At 42.3% G+C, this 17,047-nt stretch overlaps 1 protein-coding gene across 7 annotated transcripts in view; it reads left to right on the top strand.

Annotated features, from left to right (window-relative positions):
* LOC125454579 (muscarinic acetylcholine receptor M3-like) overlaps positions 1 to 17,047 on the top strand; it is a 232,258-nt gene that overhangs the window by 144,933 nt on the left and 70,278 nt on the right. Inside the window, exons 1-2 of one of the 7 annotated variants that reach the window (XM_059648651.1) lie at positions 13,549 to 13,605; positions 13,880 to 13,977. The exons of 4 other annotated variants lie outside the window; for them this stretch is intronic. The gene's annotated coding sequence lies outside the window, so the exon portion shown is untranslated. Of the gene's footprint in view, positions 1 to 13,548; positions 13,606 to 13,879; positions 13,978 to 17,047 lie in introns of those variants that run through there. 2 more of the 7 variants (XM_059648653.1, XM_059648652.1) reach the window with 2 other exon arrangements.

Raw genomic sequence — 17,047 nt, 5'->3', positions numbered from 1 at the left:
CCTGCTGTGTTCATCCAGCCTCACATTTCATTATCTTGGATTCTCCAGCATCTGCAGTTCCCATTATCACTGATCAATGCACCTGGTTTTCATTAAGAGCGCTTACCAAGTCATTATGCTTGAACCTTGAGGATAAAGGATCTGTCTTATACCACAAAATGGGATTCAATTATTCCTCAGTTACATTCATGAGTCATCCATAAAATTAAAATATAATTATTTCTAGGGATTTGCATCATGTTATTCTCTGATCTATGATGGCATAAGCAACAAACAATTTAAAATTAAATGGTTTCAATTTATTTTTTATTAGTTCACCAGACATGCGATAAGGGGGTGGGGAGGATCTCATTTGAAACTGAGAGAATACTGAGAGGCCTCGATAGAGAGGATGTGAAGATGATATTTTTGCTAGTAGGAGAGAGTAGGACCCATGGGCTAAGCCTCGGAGTGAAGGGGAAATGATTTAGGACTGAAGTGAGGAGGAATTTCCTCGGCAGGTGGGTACTTGATCTGTGGAATCTATTGCGGCAAAAGACTGTGGAGGACAAGTCTCTGAATGTGCTTAAGATAGAGATAGCTAGCTTCTTGATTGGTAAGAAGCTCAAGGATTACAGGGAGCAGGCAGGTGAATAGGAGTTGAGAAACATATTAACCATGATCAAATGGTGCGGCAGAATCAATGAGTTGAATGGCCTAATTCTGCTGTTATGCCTATGGTCTTATGGTCAATTTTGTAGTCTTACCTGCATGTCCTAAAAAGGGACCTAAAAAACACTTAACGTGTAAAAAATATTTCTACATGTTCAGCACTTACATTTCATCCAGGACAAGATATTTCCAAGGAGCTCCTCGGAGAGGAAGCAGTTAGTTGTATGAAATCCATCTGATATCAGTTTATTTCTCAAGGATATCCTAAAGCTGCCAGCTCTAGGAGATATTGTGCATTGAATAGATTCAACCAGAGTCATAGATTCATAGAGATATACAGCATGGAAACAGATCCTTTGGTCCAACTCATCCATGCTGACCAGATATCATAAATCTAGTCCTGTTTGCCAGCATTTGGCCCATATCTGCTAAACTCTTCCTATTCATATACCCACCCAGATGCCTTTTAAATGTTATAATTGTACCAGCCTGCATCACTTCCTCTGGCAGCTCATTCCATATATGCATCACCCTCTGAATGAAAAAAGCTGACCCTTTAGGTTCCTTTTAAATTTTTCCCGTCTCATCTTAAACCTATGGCCTCTAATTTTGGCCTCTACAATCCACAGCCATCTCACCCACCCCAGGGAAAAGACCTTGTCTATTTACCCTGTCCATGCTCTTCATGATTATATAAACCTCTATAAGGTCACCTCTCAGCCTCCGATCCTTCAGGGAAAATAGCACGAGCCTATTCTGCCTGTCCCTATCGCTCAAACCTTCCAACCCTGGCAATATCCTTGTAAATCTTTTCTGAACCCTTTTGAGTTTCACAATACCTTCCTATAGCAGGGAGACCAGAATTGTGCACAGTTTTCCAATAGTGGCCTAACAAACATCCTGTACAGCTGCAACATGATCTCCCAACTCCTATACTCAATGTACTGACCAATAAAAGACAAGCGTACCAAATGCCTTCTTCATTCGCCCATCTACCTGCAATTCCACTTTCAAGGAACACTTAATGATAAGGTCCTGGTTTACCATTAAGTGTATAAGTCCTGCCCTGGTTTGCCTTTCCAAAATGCAGCACCTCACATTTACCTAACTAAACTCCATCTGCCACTCCTCGGCCCATTGGCCCATCTGGTGAAGGTCCCCTTGTACTGTGAGGTAACCTTCTTCACTCTCCGCTACAACTTCAATTTTGGTGTCATATGCAAATGTTCTAAACCCCATGGTTTCTGAAAAAATTGGAGCCATTTCTCGGATAAAGAATCAGTGATGTTCCTACACAGGCAGTCTGAAGTTGGTAACTTTCGCCTTTTATCTTGCCTGTACCATGAAGAGAAATTTGCAACCTCAGTGAAGGAACAACATAAGCAGGCCAGCCATGTGGTGTGCATACTACCTTGGTTTCCATGCTGTTGATTACAATCCATAATCAGCTCTTCTGCATATCCGCTGAAGTTAATGGGTTTTCTTCTGTCAGTCCACCTTGTACGATTGCATTTTCTCTTCTGAGTCAGCCGGTAATAAGTTTGAATCCACGCCCATTCAATACTGAAGGAGTGCAGTGCTATTGCAGGTTCTGTCTATCCTCTCAAGTCGATATAACAAATCATAAATTAAGGAAGAACAGGGCTTAAGTCTTTCGGTACCATCTGACAGAATCACCTAAACAGCAATTGAGGCTATTATTTTGGCGGTTTTTTTTGTAGGACGCTGTTGTGCACAAATTGGCTGCCATTTTCCCTGTAGTACATCAGTGACTGTGTTTCAAAAGTATTTTATTATTGTAAAACACTTTGGGATCTCTTGAGGTTGTGAAGCCTGCTATTTAATTGCAACTTCTTTATTGTAGTTTTCCTGCGGCTTTTAATAACTGATTAAATATACAAGTTGATGAAGATTGATATTGTATTAGTTTTAACCCTGCCCCACCATGATCAAATAGTCTCAGAGTCTTGGTTGTTTGGAGTAGGCTGGTGGGAAAGTTACTGGGGTATATTTAAACTCAAGTGATGCCTGACAGCTGGAGACTTGGTGAGGTACAAAAGCAAGGTTGCTGGACAAACTCAGCGGGTCTGGCAGCATTTGTGAAGGAAAAAACAAGAGTTAACATTTCGGGTCTGGTGACCCTTCCTCAGAACTGACGGTGGCTGGAAAAACATCAGTTTATGTACAGAAAATAGGGAGGTGCGTGGGGTAGGAAGTAAACGATAGAATTGAGCCCAAAGAGAGAGAAAGACAGTTGGACAGATAGAAGAATTGATAACGATCAGACTCGGAAGGTGAATAGTTGTTAATGGGGACTATTAGTGACTAACAACAGGGGGTGTGTAGTGGCAGGCTATGTGGTAACAAGGCCTGGTGTGAGGGGTGGGAGGCTGGGATATGGGAGAGTTTAGGCCCTAAAATTATTAAACTCGATATTGAGTCCAGAGGGTTGTAGGGTCCCTACAAATGAAGTGTCGTTCCTCCAGCTTGCACTGGAACACTGCAGCAAGCCAGAGACAGAGATGTTGGTGAGGGAGCAGGGTGGTGCGTTAAAGTGGCAGGCAACGGGTAGTGCCTTTCTTCGAGAAAGTGCCATGAGCTTAATTATCTATCGGGCACCTACGCGGACAGCTACATGCCTGTTTGGGATTGAGCACCCTGGTGCAGAAGACCCACCTGCCAAAGCAGCTGGCTCATTAAAGGCCAGTGGATGTGTGTTGCCAGCAGCAACCATGGGCTGATTGGCAGCTGCTAGAAATGCAGCCAGCAAAAGAGTTTCAGGCCCAGGGTGAGTGAGAGTGGGATGGGTTTCATGGCTGTGTGTCACTGAAGTTGAGGGGTGATGGGGTTGACATTAAGTGAAGAGGAGCAGTATGGGAGTCACTCTTACCAGGTCCTGTCTTGCCAATTCCAGGTTCCCCCAATCGGACATAGAGCATCATTGAGCAAAGAACAACCACTCTGGTCGGTAGCAACCAGGTTTGCCGGTTTCCAGCATTAATTAGGTTCAATCACCAGTCTACACACCACAGACTTAATTGGAGTAGAGGAGGGAAGGTATCAGGGCCATAATCCACCAAGCTCCCACCTGTTAGATGTGATAATGGGAATGGAAAGCTTAAGGTGGGAAACTGGATTAAGCTCCACCGTGGCTGATGATGTCATCCACGCTTTGATGGGGCAAAAACAGAACATCTTAAGGATTTCATGGAGTGAAAGCCTATGTCCTCAGGTGTCAGTAGAGTCTTGGCAACAATGGACAACATGGGCATTGGCAAGAGATTTCAGAGAATTGAGTGAGATTGGGGTGAGGGGCTTCCCACCATCAAGAGCAAAAGACCCAATTCCCAACTAAATGTTGAATGACAAGATTTACTTGCTCCTCCAGACCTCCAACGGTCATTGACATCTGACAGCACACTCGACAGGCAGTGAATGCAAGCCGTTCCTGCCCATAAGGACATGCAGGTCCCTCCCAGCAAATTAGGGTGCCAATTTCCTTCTGTCCGATCTGCCTGGAGAATTGATAGGAACATTACAGAGCTGCTGTGGACTGCCAGCACTTGGCTGGGTGCATAACTGTCATCTAAAGATGGTGCGTGTAACAGGAATTCCAGGAGGTGCCAAATGGGAGAAGGTGATAAGTGAAGCGCTACGAGGAAACGGTACACTGATGACAAAACAAGTTTGGGAAGATAGCTGAAGAAAACTCACTTGGGCCCTTGGTGAGAAAATCTCCACAAAACTTAACACTGCCAATTTTTGGTAAGGTTCATGCCAATGTCTAATGAACATTTGTAACTTGTACCTAATCATTATCATGCAATAAACTACATTTTCTTCCTTCTACCCACAAAGAACACACTGCCCAAATAAACATCTCTCACCTCCAAACTCACCTTGAGCATTAAGTTCCACCCAGAGTGAATTCAAAAGAGGTCCCATACATGTAAATGACATCCCTTTCAAGAAACAGTCGCCTTTTGCGCCCTTTAGTTTTGACTGTCGGGCACTTCATATAATTAATGCAAGTACAGAGGACAGTGACAGGCGCAGCTGTTAGCAAAGTGATGTTAATAGACTGAAGGGTTCCAGCAGCAGCTCATATGAAAAAGTGCCTGACACAGTCAACTGTTCTTTTCACAATCGTCCTATGTGGATAATGTAATTTCTGTCACCCACTTAAATTAATCTGTCGTGGGCAGTAATCATTTATAATACCGATAGCATTTGAGAGCATAATTCGTTCTCATTGTTTGGCGGCAGGAATTGTCCCATCACGGTTTCTCATATTGGATACAAACACATTTTATTTCAAAGGAAAAGAGCAGCTTGTTAGCACCATTTGCCTGTGTGTGACAATCTGCACCGCTGAGGCTTGAAGGGCAATTGACGATGAACCAAGGCAACATGATTCATTTACAAACAGTTCTTCAGCTTATTATTGCATATATTCAGATTTTAAGCTGAGGATCGCGGTATGCAGCTGTCATACCCATTAATGTGTTTTGGAAGCATTAAATGTTAGAATGAAAATGTTGAGCTGGAACTTGCATTTTTAAGCTGCTGTTAAATTCACTTGCCAGATATTTGATGAACAGCTTCACAGGTTATCTCCAGTAAAGTTGCTATTCCTCTGTCCTGTATCATATTAATAATATTGCTGCCTTGTCTCGCTCATATGAAAATGTAGCTAGGTTAATGCACTTCAGGTTAAGATAGAGCTATATCAGTTGCTTTAGAGAAATTTATTTTGTGTAGACACAGCACTACACAAAAGGAGGACAATTCAGTTTATCAAATCTTCACTGACTTGTTCTTAGAACCATTAAACTCGGCCTTCTGCCCCTATTCTTTTCTAATACCCATGAATTTTTTTCTCCTCAAGTATTTAATCATTTCTGTCCTTCCGGTGGCTTTCTTCGGAATCGGGAGTTATATCCCAGGTAAACAAATGGTCAATCGGAGCAGGAACACTGAACTGACAATGTTCACACCTTCACAGCTGGTTCTTGACTAGACCCAAACTCTGCCCATCTGTGTTCCCTCTTAAAGGGGCAGCACTGCCAACTACATACATAACAATTTCCTTTGTGAGGGGGACGTCACATCCAATGCCCTGTCAGGCAGTCTATTTAAAATATTTTTTTTTCCCTCCTGTTGCCTTTGGTTCTATTGCCAAACATTTTGAATCTGTGAGCTAAGCCTTTGGATACATCAGGGCCTGGATGTGTGGCTAAATACACATGCCATCTGGGACTGACAGCAAAATGCAGCAACCTGCACCTAACCTGCCTCTGTGTCTCACATTACCTCATGCAGACACCGAACAGATCAAGATTTTAGGGAAAATACCTCACATATGTGAAATGATATATGCAAGATGACTGTACGTGAGCACCCCAGTTCTTCGGTCTGGGTTTTAACAGCTGGACCAAGTGGTGAGAGTGGGTCTGGATGGCTCAGTGTCAGATTGGTCCTAATTCATCCAACATCAGAATTCCAAGAAGAGTCATACCAGATCTGAAATGCTCACTATGTTTCTATCTCTTCAGATAATGCCAGACCCTGCTGACTTTCTCCAGCATTCTCTGTGTTTGTTTCAGACTTCCAACATCTGCAGTATTTTGTATTACGAGGCTACCAGCTATAGGCTTCAGTAAGCCAAAGGCCCGACTCTCAGGTTTGCACTGAATCTACTGGTGAAGTATTAAATGACTACACTCTAAAACAGTTTGAATAAGAAATTGTTAAATACCTTTTTCAGAAATTAAGATGGTAATTTGCGTATATTGAAGCTCTGAAATAAAATCAGAAAACTCTGGAATTACACTGTATTTGAAAGGTAAAAAACAGGATGTTTCAGTTTGGGCCACTTCATCACTTTAAAATGAACCCGATTTTAAAGTAAACATGGAAAGTAAAATTTCCATGTTTAAATTAGTTCATCTGTGTAGTGCTATACAAATGCCTGTTAGTAAATTGCTTACGCAGCTTTGGAATGGTACCAATGCATATATTACATAGTTTTAACAGTTGGGATCCCAAGGTTCTTTAGCCTTTGGAAATGTGTTATGTTGTAGAACCGTGGTGTGGCTGACTCTGAGATACAAGGGCCTAACCGGGGCCCCTGTTCACTGACAACTTTGTTCTGCATCAGTAAAAACAGCCTCCCAACAACCAGGAATGCTAACTTTACTTCCTCTCTCAGACCTGTTGATTGTTTTCCAGCATTTTCAACATTTATCTTCCCTGACTCTTGATATTGGACCCCTTGATTGGCACAGAAACTCATCAGAAATAAAACTCAAATTAAGGCAGTAAAATTGGAAAAATTTATGCATTGGACTTAGGGGCAGCAGTGGGCTATTTAGCTGTTTGAGCTTGTTCCACCATTCAGCATTGTTTATGACCATGAGTTTAAAAAAATCTTTTTTCATGCTGAATAATGTGATTCACCATGTTGCAATTCTAAGAAAAAAATGGAGATTAGTTCTCCATGATTCCTATGTAAAGAAAACACAGTCAGTAAACAATGCAGTGTCTGAGTCAGGTTGGCGGCATGGTATTTGTTTAATGCTGTTAAGTTCTACCCCTTCTTCCTTCAAGGCAATACGCGTTGTTCAGATATTGGTTTCTCCCTGGTACCTATTTAAGTAGTGATTCTCAATGTGTGAGGATTGGAATCAATGCTTGACTGGGTGCATCGCAGCTGATTCTGGGTCACCATTGCTTTAAGGTTTCCTCCCACAGTCTTTAGATGTGCAGCAGATTAGTTGCATTGCCCATGCTAAATTCTCCCATCGGGTCTAGGGAAGATAAATATTGAAAGTGCTGGAAAACATTCAACAGGTCTGACAGAGGAACAAAGGAGTTAGCATTCCTGGTTGTTGGGAGGCTGTTTTTACTGATGCAGAACAAAGTTGTCAGTGAACAGAGGCCCCGGTTAAACCCTTGTATCTCAAAGTCAATCACACCTCTTGTTCTGCAACATAACACATTTCCAAAGGCGACAGAACTTTGGGATCCCAGCTGTTAAAACTATGTATTTTGTGTATTGGTACCATTCCAGAACTGCATAAGCAATTTACTAACAGGCATTTCTATAGCACCATGCAGATGAACTTCTTTAAACATGGGATGTGTAGGCTAAGTGGATGAGTTATGGTAAATGTGGGGATACATGGATAGGCTTAGGGGGTGTTGTGTTTGGGTTAGATGCTATTTAGAGGGTCCTGTGCAGACTCTGGGCTGAATGGCTTCTTCCCACAATGTAGGGATTACTATGATCCTATTCTAACCTGCACATGTTTGGACTTTGGGAGGAAACTGGAGTATCCAACAGAACCCCACATAGACAAGAGGAGAACATGCACACTCCACGCAGTCACCCAAGGCTGGAATCAAAGCGCTGACCACTGGGCCACCATGCTGCCAAATTTGTAAGGACCTTGGGAAAGTATAGGGCAGTAGAATTTAATTAATTAATTAATTAATTTCAAAGAGTCAGCATTGCCATGATAGGAAGGGCTCTCATGGCACAGAGGTCATGTCCCTACCTCCATACCTGGAAGACTGGATTGGACTGTCACTTTTTCCAGTCGTAACATGTCTGAATAGATTGATTAGAAACTATCTAGACATGCTGAGTCCTATAAATGACATTTTGATTTAAACTAAGTTCTTTTGACTTTTTGATTTTTGTTAGTGTTCCCCAGGGACTGTTTCACTCATTTTGTTTGGTATGTTCATTTTAAACTAATAGAGTTATTAATGGCTCATGTGGCAAGTAGAAGTGTCCCTACATCTGGCCCAGAATGTCAGGGTTCACACCCCACCTGCCCGGGTGGTTGATTCTTAGAAAGTGATGTTTAGACATAAGATATCACCTTGTCTTCCATCCTGTAAAATTCTATGGTTAGAATCTTGTTTGGATGTCGGGTATCTACTGTCAAATTGGGGAGCTGACAGGAAACCTGTACTACTCCTTCCAAGGAAGGCCTCCTAGCTACAACCCAATCAGGCACTGGTGAGGCCACCACCAAGCCTTAGCCTGGAATTAAGACCCCAAAAGCCCTAAGTGCTGCCAGCAAATCAGAGACTGGTAGCTGTGTCCAGTCACACACTTGATGGACCAAACAGCCTAATTCTAAGCTGTACAAAAGAAATTGACTATTAGTCAAGTCTCAGATTAATGGACCTTTGTGTCTCAACTCAGACCTATCCCTGTCCTCCCTTCAATATGTCTTCTGTCACAGTTGTCTAACAGTTTTAATATTGCTTTTATAGCAAAATCATCACTGTTATAGACATTTACCTTGGGAATTTTGGAAACAGGTCTGTGGCTGGGTATTTCCTTAGTTCAGCTCCTGTCTTGTTTGCAGTGAAGCAGAAACAGAAAGTTACAATGTTGGAATAGATTGGCTACAAGGAGATTTGAGGCCCAAAGTGGCATTTTATTTTATTAATATATTAATGCATAAGTACTTTTATATCAAATATTAATGAAAATAAATGGACATACTCTGCAATCAAAGATGAAAGCAATTTCAGTGAAATAAGTTTTTGGATTTTATCCCATAGTATAAACATCAGTTTTAATGAGACAGTGAAATCAGAAATAATGATAAGCTTCAACAGTGATAACTGATTTAAGGTAGGCTGTAGGTCTTACTGATATTGTAATTTCACAGCAACACCAGGAATGCTGTAAATGCTTGCTGACAGAATTTGAATACATCTGTTATCTTCTGGACTTCACACCACCTATATGAAATGCCACAGTAATTTTTGGGAGGGTGAGTGTTGTACAGAGGTAGAAAGTGGTAGCCCATTCACCTTTGCTGCCAATTAAGTAAAGTTCTTATCCCATCCCGCCCAGAGTGTAGCCCAGCAAATTTAGCTGTACATGCTGATGTTGAACAATAGGGGGTATCTTCTTTACACGTGCCTGGTACTCATTGAAGGCAACCTCCTTGCCCCCACCCCCATAACCAGGTTATAGTCCAACAGGTTTATTTGAAATCACAAGCTTTCAGAGCTCTGCACCTGATGCCTCATCTGGCGAAGGAGCAGTGCTCCGAAAGCTTGTGATTTCAAATAAATCTGTTGGACTATAACCAGATGTTGTGTGATTTCTGAACCTTACTGAATAGTTGAGCTCTATACAGAACCTTACTGAGCTCCATTCAGTTCATACCATCCAGCTGTTGTTGTAAAGGCCAAAAAATAACAAGGTTATCTAAATCAGGTCAGCAAACTTAGCTAGCATTCTAGCACTACATCTGAACGCACACCATATTCATAACAAGGAGAGTGAATTGGGGCACAAGATAGACGCTAATGGCTATGGTATAAGTACCATTATCGAACAAGTCTGCAGGATGACCAAGATTGGGAATTGAATATTGAGTCCAGCACATTCCGACCAAATCCTTCGCATAATACCCTCCATTAACTCTAAACACTCATTGTCTTCTTTCATATCAAATCCCATTCACTGCTTCTCAGCTCTCTAAACTACATTTGTTTCCACTCTTCTGAGGGATAGGATTTATGACCATCTGGAAGAGCATGGCTTGATCAAATGCAGTCAACACGGCTTTGTGAGGGGCAGGTCATGCCTCACAAACCTTATTGAGTTCTTTGAGGATGTGACTAGAAAAGTTGATGAGAGTCGAGCTGTGGATGTGGTGTATATGGACTTCAGTAAGGCATTTGATAAGGTTTCCCATGGTAGGCTCATTCAGAAGGTCAGGAGGAATGGGATACGGGGAAACTTAGCTGTCTGGATACAGAATTGGCTGGCCAACAGAAGGCAGCGAGTGGTATTAGAAGGAAAATATTCTGCCTGGAAGTCAGTGGTGAGTGGTGTTCCACAGGGCTCTGTCCTTGGGCCTCCACGGTTTGTAATTTTTATTAATGACTTGGATGAGGGGATTGAAGGATGGGTCAGCAACTTTGCAGACGACGCAAAGGTTGGAGGTATCGTTGACAGTATAGAGGGCTGTTGTAGGCTGCAGCGGGACATTGACAGGATGCAGAGATGGGCTGAGAGGTGGCAGATGGAGTTCAACCTGGATAAATGCGAGGTGATGCATTTTGGAAGGTCGAATTTGAGAGCTGAGTACAGGATTAAGGATAGGATTCTTGGCAGTGTGGAGGAACAGAGGGATCTTGGTGTGCAGATACATAGATCCCTTAAAATGGCCACCCAAGTGGACAGGGTTGTAAAGAAAGCATGTGGTGTTTTGGCTTTCATTAACAGGGGGATTGAGTTTAAGAGTCGTGAGATCTTGTTGCAGCTCTATAAAACTTTGGTTAGACCGCACTTGGAATACGGCGTCCAGTTCTGGTCGCCCTATTATAGGAAAGATGTGGATGCTTTGGAGAGGGTTCAGAGGAGGTTTACCAGGATGCTGCCTGGACTGGAGGGCTTATCTTATGAAGAGAGGTTGACTGAGCTCGGACTTTTTTCATTGGAGAAAAGGAGGAGGAGAGGGGACCTAATTGAGGTATACAAGATAATGAGAGGCATAGATAGAGTTGATAGCCAGAGACTATTTCCCAGGGCAGAAAAGGCTAACACGAGGGGTCATAGTTTTAAGCTGGTTGGAGGAAAGTATAGAGGGGATGTCAGAGGCGGGTTCTTTACACAGAGAGTTGTGAGAGCATGGAATGCGTTGCCAGCAGCAGTTGTGGAAGCAAGGTCATTGGGATCATTTAAGAGACTGCTGGACATGCATATCGTCACAGAAATTTGAGGGTGCATACATGAGGATCAATGGTCGGCACAACATTGTGGGCTGAAGGGCCTATTCTGTGCTGTACTGTTCTATGTTCTATGTTCTATGTTCTAGTATTCAAATATCTCAATCAGTATTCCCTTCCTTATCACTGTTACCCCCTGCCAACACTGTGCAATATCAGTGCTCCTCCAAATCTGATCTCTGGATTCTGGCCTCTCTGACTTTAATTGCTCTGCTATTGGTGGCCACGACTTTAATTGTGAAAACCTTTGCTAAACCCCACTGCTCCAAATTCTCTTTCCTCTTTGAGACCTATCTCTTTGCTCAAGCTTTAGTTATGTGTCTTAATGTCTACTGATGTGTCTCCATGTCAAACGTTGCTCTATAACGATTCTGTGAAGGACTTTGGAACCTTTTGTTCTTCAAAAGTGCTAGATGAGTACAGGTTTTATTGCATTACTGTCATTTTGAAAAATCATTACCTCTGCTTGCTTTGTCCCTCTCTGCTTGCTTTGTCCATTTACTGGATCAAAGAACATCCGTGTGCCTGTATAATAAGCATGGTATGGTATGATCCCTCTTAGAAATGAGAAGGTGGAGAATCAGCTTATTAATGCAGGGCAAACTGCAGTCTACTTTAGGAAAGTGTAAATTTCATATTGATATATCACAGGCTCAACACATAGAGACTACAGTGCGCCAGCGAAGCAGTGACAGAACAGAATTCCCTAAAGATTACAGTCCAGAATTAGACCTTTCAGCTCCACTGGTCTACTACAGCCTCATCTCATCCCACCCTATTTCATCTCACTGTGTCAACACAACTGCTCCACTTCCTTTCTTCCTCATGTTTTTAAAGCATGCATTTTAGCTTTGCTGCTTCGTGTGGTGACAAATTCCCTGCTTCTGCAGTAAAGGCATTTCACTCCATGCAGGCTGAGCCTGCGAGTGTACTCTAAGACCAGCATAGTACTGCCTGTTAAGGCAAAAGTCACAGCAGTCCTGGAATAGATTCAGGTTGCACAGTTCCTTTCACATTTGATGACGTACGTGCAGTGGGTGGCATTCTACGAAAGGCTGTTGCATGTGTTGGCAAGAGGTGAGCAGAAATTTGAGTCAGTTCCAGGAAATCTGGTCAAGTTTGATGTTTTTTCAAACACTAAATAATACTTTTAATCCTACAGAACCTTGTGTGTGAAATCTTTTAAAGCAGTTGTGGTGGCTGAACTTTACCAACTGCACTCCGCTATTCAAATGTTGACTTCTGCTTGTGAAAATCCTCAATTGATTTTTGGACTGGCAGATTTATGTAAATTAAAGAACGCATTTCCTTGATGGATGGTGTTGACTTTATTTAGAAATTTTGCACAAGAACTCAGACTCGATGCCTTTTGCATTGTTAGTACGTGAGAATTTGCATTCTGAAGAAAATAGGCAATCTTATTTGCCGAAATTTTGCGGTTAGTTATTTCGGATCAATCTGTCCAGACTTGTTACGATACATATCTGAAGCATCCAGTCCACGACTCCCACCCCCAATCCAGATCGAGGGACACTACCACAGCCCCAGAAGACTCTCTAAACATTTTTAACCAAGTATGTTGGTTTTGTGACACTTTATATTCCTCCACTTCACTGGCTATGTTATTGAAGAAAAGCCAGGAAGTTTATCTTTTCTGTTTGGGGGGTAGGAACTGCCAAAGATGGAACTGCTGCAGGTTTAGTTCTATCGGTACCCATCAGGAACAGCTCAAGTGAAGTAATTATGAAGATTCTAAGAGTGAAAATGAAACAGAATATGGTTGCACACTTATTTCTTCCCAGGGTTAGATGCAGCAGGACGAGGAATGGTGTAAGCCCAATGAATTGAGTGGAAATGATTTTTTGCGCCGAAATGTAAAAAGCACACGAGCATTCATGAAATCCTTCAGCATGTAACAATTACTGACATGCAGTAAAAAAAAGCTGGTCGGTAAGGTCTTTTCTGTTTGTCAGGCCATATCTTCTCACTGCCAAAAAAACAAAGATTTCATACCAGCAAAGATTAGTGATCTGACGCATTTTACCTTGCTCCGTGATTTATGTTTGAGAGTTATTTTTCCTAGAATAGGGCGGGTCACATCATTACTGCAAAATCACACTGACCTGGAATCAAGGCACATTCATATCTGTTTGTAGATGCTTACGCTTGGAGGACAGTTGAAAGGTAAGCCATCTATTGCTCTTAGTTATTCATGTGCAACAAGTTTCTAATGAACTGAAATTAATATTGCTAGCAGGAGTACGTTGACGAGAAAGGCAGTCAACATATCCTATATTTCATGAGAACATTGAATCCAATGAGTAGCATTTTGTGAAAGACTGGGGATCATCGCAGGATATTAGCACTTGTCATTAATTCTCCCAATGTCAGTGATTCAAATTTTCCATTTAATTGAGAGACAAATGTCTTAAAATGTAATAATTATCTGTTTTCTTAGAGAAACCCAGACTGTTTCCTGAATCATTATGTGCGAGGAAACATAATGCAACGAAGGAATTGATTAGAGACTATTCTCTAATTAATGAACCAGATAAGGTCAGCAACATGAAGGTGTGAGAAATATTTGTTTGGTTTAGCTGGTGAAGAGTAATGGAATGAGAGAAAATTAGATAAATTGGAAGGAGAACATGTAACTGGTTAAATCAACAATAATAGTGGGATTTCTCATAATGTGTGCTTGATATAAATGTGTTTTAACTGAATGGAAAGATTAGTTATGCGACACCATTTACTTTGGAACAGAAGAGAAAAGGCGATTTTTTAATTGAGGTGTATAGTACGACCAAAGCCTACTTGGAGTTGTTAGGAAAATTCTATTTCCCTCAGCTGAGAGATCAATAACCATGGAGATTAGATTTAAAATGTCTGGTGGAAGAATTACAAGGGATTTGGAGTTCAGTGGAGATTTTTCAGCGATGATGGTTCTTGGTGCCTGAAATGCAATGCCTAACGTGGGACAAAGGCGACAGTTGTCATTGCATTATAAACATTGTAAACTTAAAGCAGTGCCCCCGACACCCACAACTGCAGACAACTGCTCATGTGCACTAATCCAGAAATGCACATGCACGATTCCAGATCCGTTTGATCACATGAAGTTGCGCTCATATCGTATGTAAAGCCCACACTGCACATGTGTGGGAAGAGCTGCAATATTGAAACGTAGTTCAGCAAGGGGAGTGAGGGCGTGTGATGGGGCAGGGTGGGGGGAGGGCTTCCAATCGCCACCTCTCCCCCTCCCCAGTTGTCTTTTCCTGGACCTAATCCCTCCTTGGTCCATTCTCCTGTGCCGCATCCTTCCTTTCCTGCCCTTTCACCCAACTCCCTGGATCACGTCACCCACCCCCCCCCCACAAAGCCCCCCTAACCACCACTACTACCACCTCATTCCTCCCTGCTCCCACCGCCTCCTAGGCAGAGAAGTTTCACAGAGATTTGAGGAAAAAGCTTTTTCTGCCAAAGGGTGACATGAATCTGGAATCCGGTACCTGAAAGAATGGTAGATGCAAGAAACTGGTAACCTTTAAAAAGTAAATGGAGAAGCACTTTGAATGCCTTAACATTCAAGGCTATAGGCCAAGTGCTGGAAAATAGGACTGGTATTTTTTTAAGATAACAAAGTGTGAAGCTGGATGAACACAGCAGCCAAGCAGCATCTCAGGAGCACAAAAGCTGACGTTTCAGGCCTAGACCCTTCATCAGAGAGGGGGAGGGGGTGAGGGTTCTGAAATAAATAGGGAGAGAGGGGGGGGGCGGACCGAAGATGGAGAGAAAAGAAGATAGGTGGAGAGAAGAGTATAGGTGGTGATGTAGGGAGGGGATAGATCAGTCCAGGGAGGACGGACAGGTCAAGGAGGCGGGATGAGGCACCTCCATTTCCTACCTACTAAACTCATCCCGCCTCCTTGACCTGTCCGTCCTTCCTGGGCTGACCTATCCCCTCCCTACCTCCCCACCTATACTCTCCTCTCCACCTATCTTCTCTCCATCTTCGGTCCGCCTCCCCATCTCTCCCTATTTATTTCAGCACCCTCTCCCCATCCCCCTCTCTGATGAAGGGTCTCGGCCCGAAACGTCAGCTTTTGTGCCCCTTACATGCTTCTGGTCCTGCTGTGTTCATCCAGCTCCACACTTTGTTATCTTTGATTCTCCAGCATCAGCAGTTCCCATTATCTCTGGTATTAATTTAGAGTAGTTTTAGTTGGTACAGGTTCAATGGACCAATGATACTGCACAATTATAAGACTCCCCTATTATTTAACCGGTCGATTATATGCATTCCATGTGCTGGTGTCAACAAACTTAGCCCAATAATAATTGAAATTAGTTAAATCAGATAAGGTAGGAAAATTGCACTCCGCCCCCTCATCAGAACTAATGGTTGTATTTATTTTGGCTTGCAGCCATATCACATGTCAAAGAAAAATTTAGTCGATTGAATCATAATGAAAAATCCAATAAAAGGTTTCTTGTGAGTTAAAGAAAGAGGAATTTCATTACCTACTAACCCTAAGATTAAAAAGAAGTGAAGATACAATGTCAACACACACACACACACACACACACACACACACACACACACACACACACACACACACACACACACACATGTGAACATGCTTCAAAAGGACACTGCCTGGATCAGACAAGGAAAATAAAGTTACACAATTTAGATATTTTAAAGTGCTTGAGGTGTTAAATGTTTAACTGGCAGCCACTATTGTTTATGCGTTGGAACGAAAACAGAAATTGCTGACAAAACTCTGTAAGTCCAGCAGTATCTATTGGAAGAGAGCAGAGTTAACACTTCGAGTCTGGTGAACACTTCATCAGAAGAGTTTCTGTTTTTTTATACATATCTCCAGCATCCGCAGTTCTTTCTTTTATTTTATTGTTTAAGCATTGACAGGTATCGTGATGAAACCTTCCAGAAATCTTTGAGTTCTCAGTGAATTATTGCTTCCCCATAATACCTTTTCTCTGAGCACTGTTTTCTTAGATGACAAGTGGTATGAGGAGAGATAAAGGCTTTTGGTCCTTGCTGTTATCGGTCATTTTCTATTTTCTCTCTGCTTCTCAAAAGAAGCTGGTGAAATATAATTCAGCGGGTATTCCTGACGTTGGCTGCATTGCCTTTCAAAACTGCCTAAATGGCAGGTCAGCCTTCCAGATTGCAATATGTGAATTTATCATCCAAGTGTGGATTAATACAGGAGATGCAAACTTATTGATGCTGACTCAACCACCTGGTTTCAGTTTTGCTGATGCTAATGATACGCAGCAGCACCAGCCCTGATTGTGATGCCCGATCTTTGCTGTATCTATCCCATTTAACTTGATGGTAGTTTCACACAATACAGTGGTGTCTCCACAAGGATTGCGTGGTGGTCACTGTCAGATGTAGACGCATCTGTGTCAGACAGATTGGTGAGGATGTGGCCAAGTAAGCTTTTCCCAGAGCACTTGCCATAAACTCAGTTTAGTCCCTATGTCCAGTTGGATTATTTCATGGAGATACTGGTGATGGAATGAGTAACAATGTGATTGATACATAGAAGTCAAAACATTGTTGTAAATTAACATTTCTTGAACTGATAGGCAACGT

The sequence above is a fragment of the Stegostoma tigrinum genome, chromosome 9 (assembly GCF_030684315.1).
Source record: "Stegostoma tigrinum isolate sSteTig4 chromosome 9, sSteTig4.hap1, whole genome shotgun sequence".
In the NCBI taxonomy this organism is placed as follows: domain Eukaryota; kingdom Metazoa; phylum Chordata; class Chondrichthyes; order Orectolobiformes; family Stegostomatidae; genus Stegostoma; species Stegostoma tigrinum.
The sequence above is the reverse complement of the archived record's forward strand: the minus strand, read 5'-3'. Positions and strand labels throughout refer to the sequence as shown.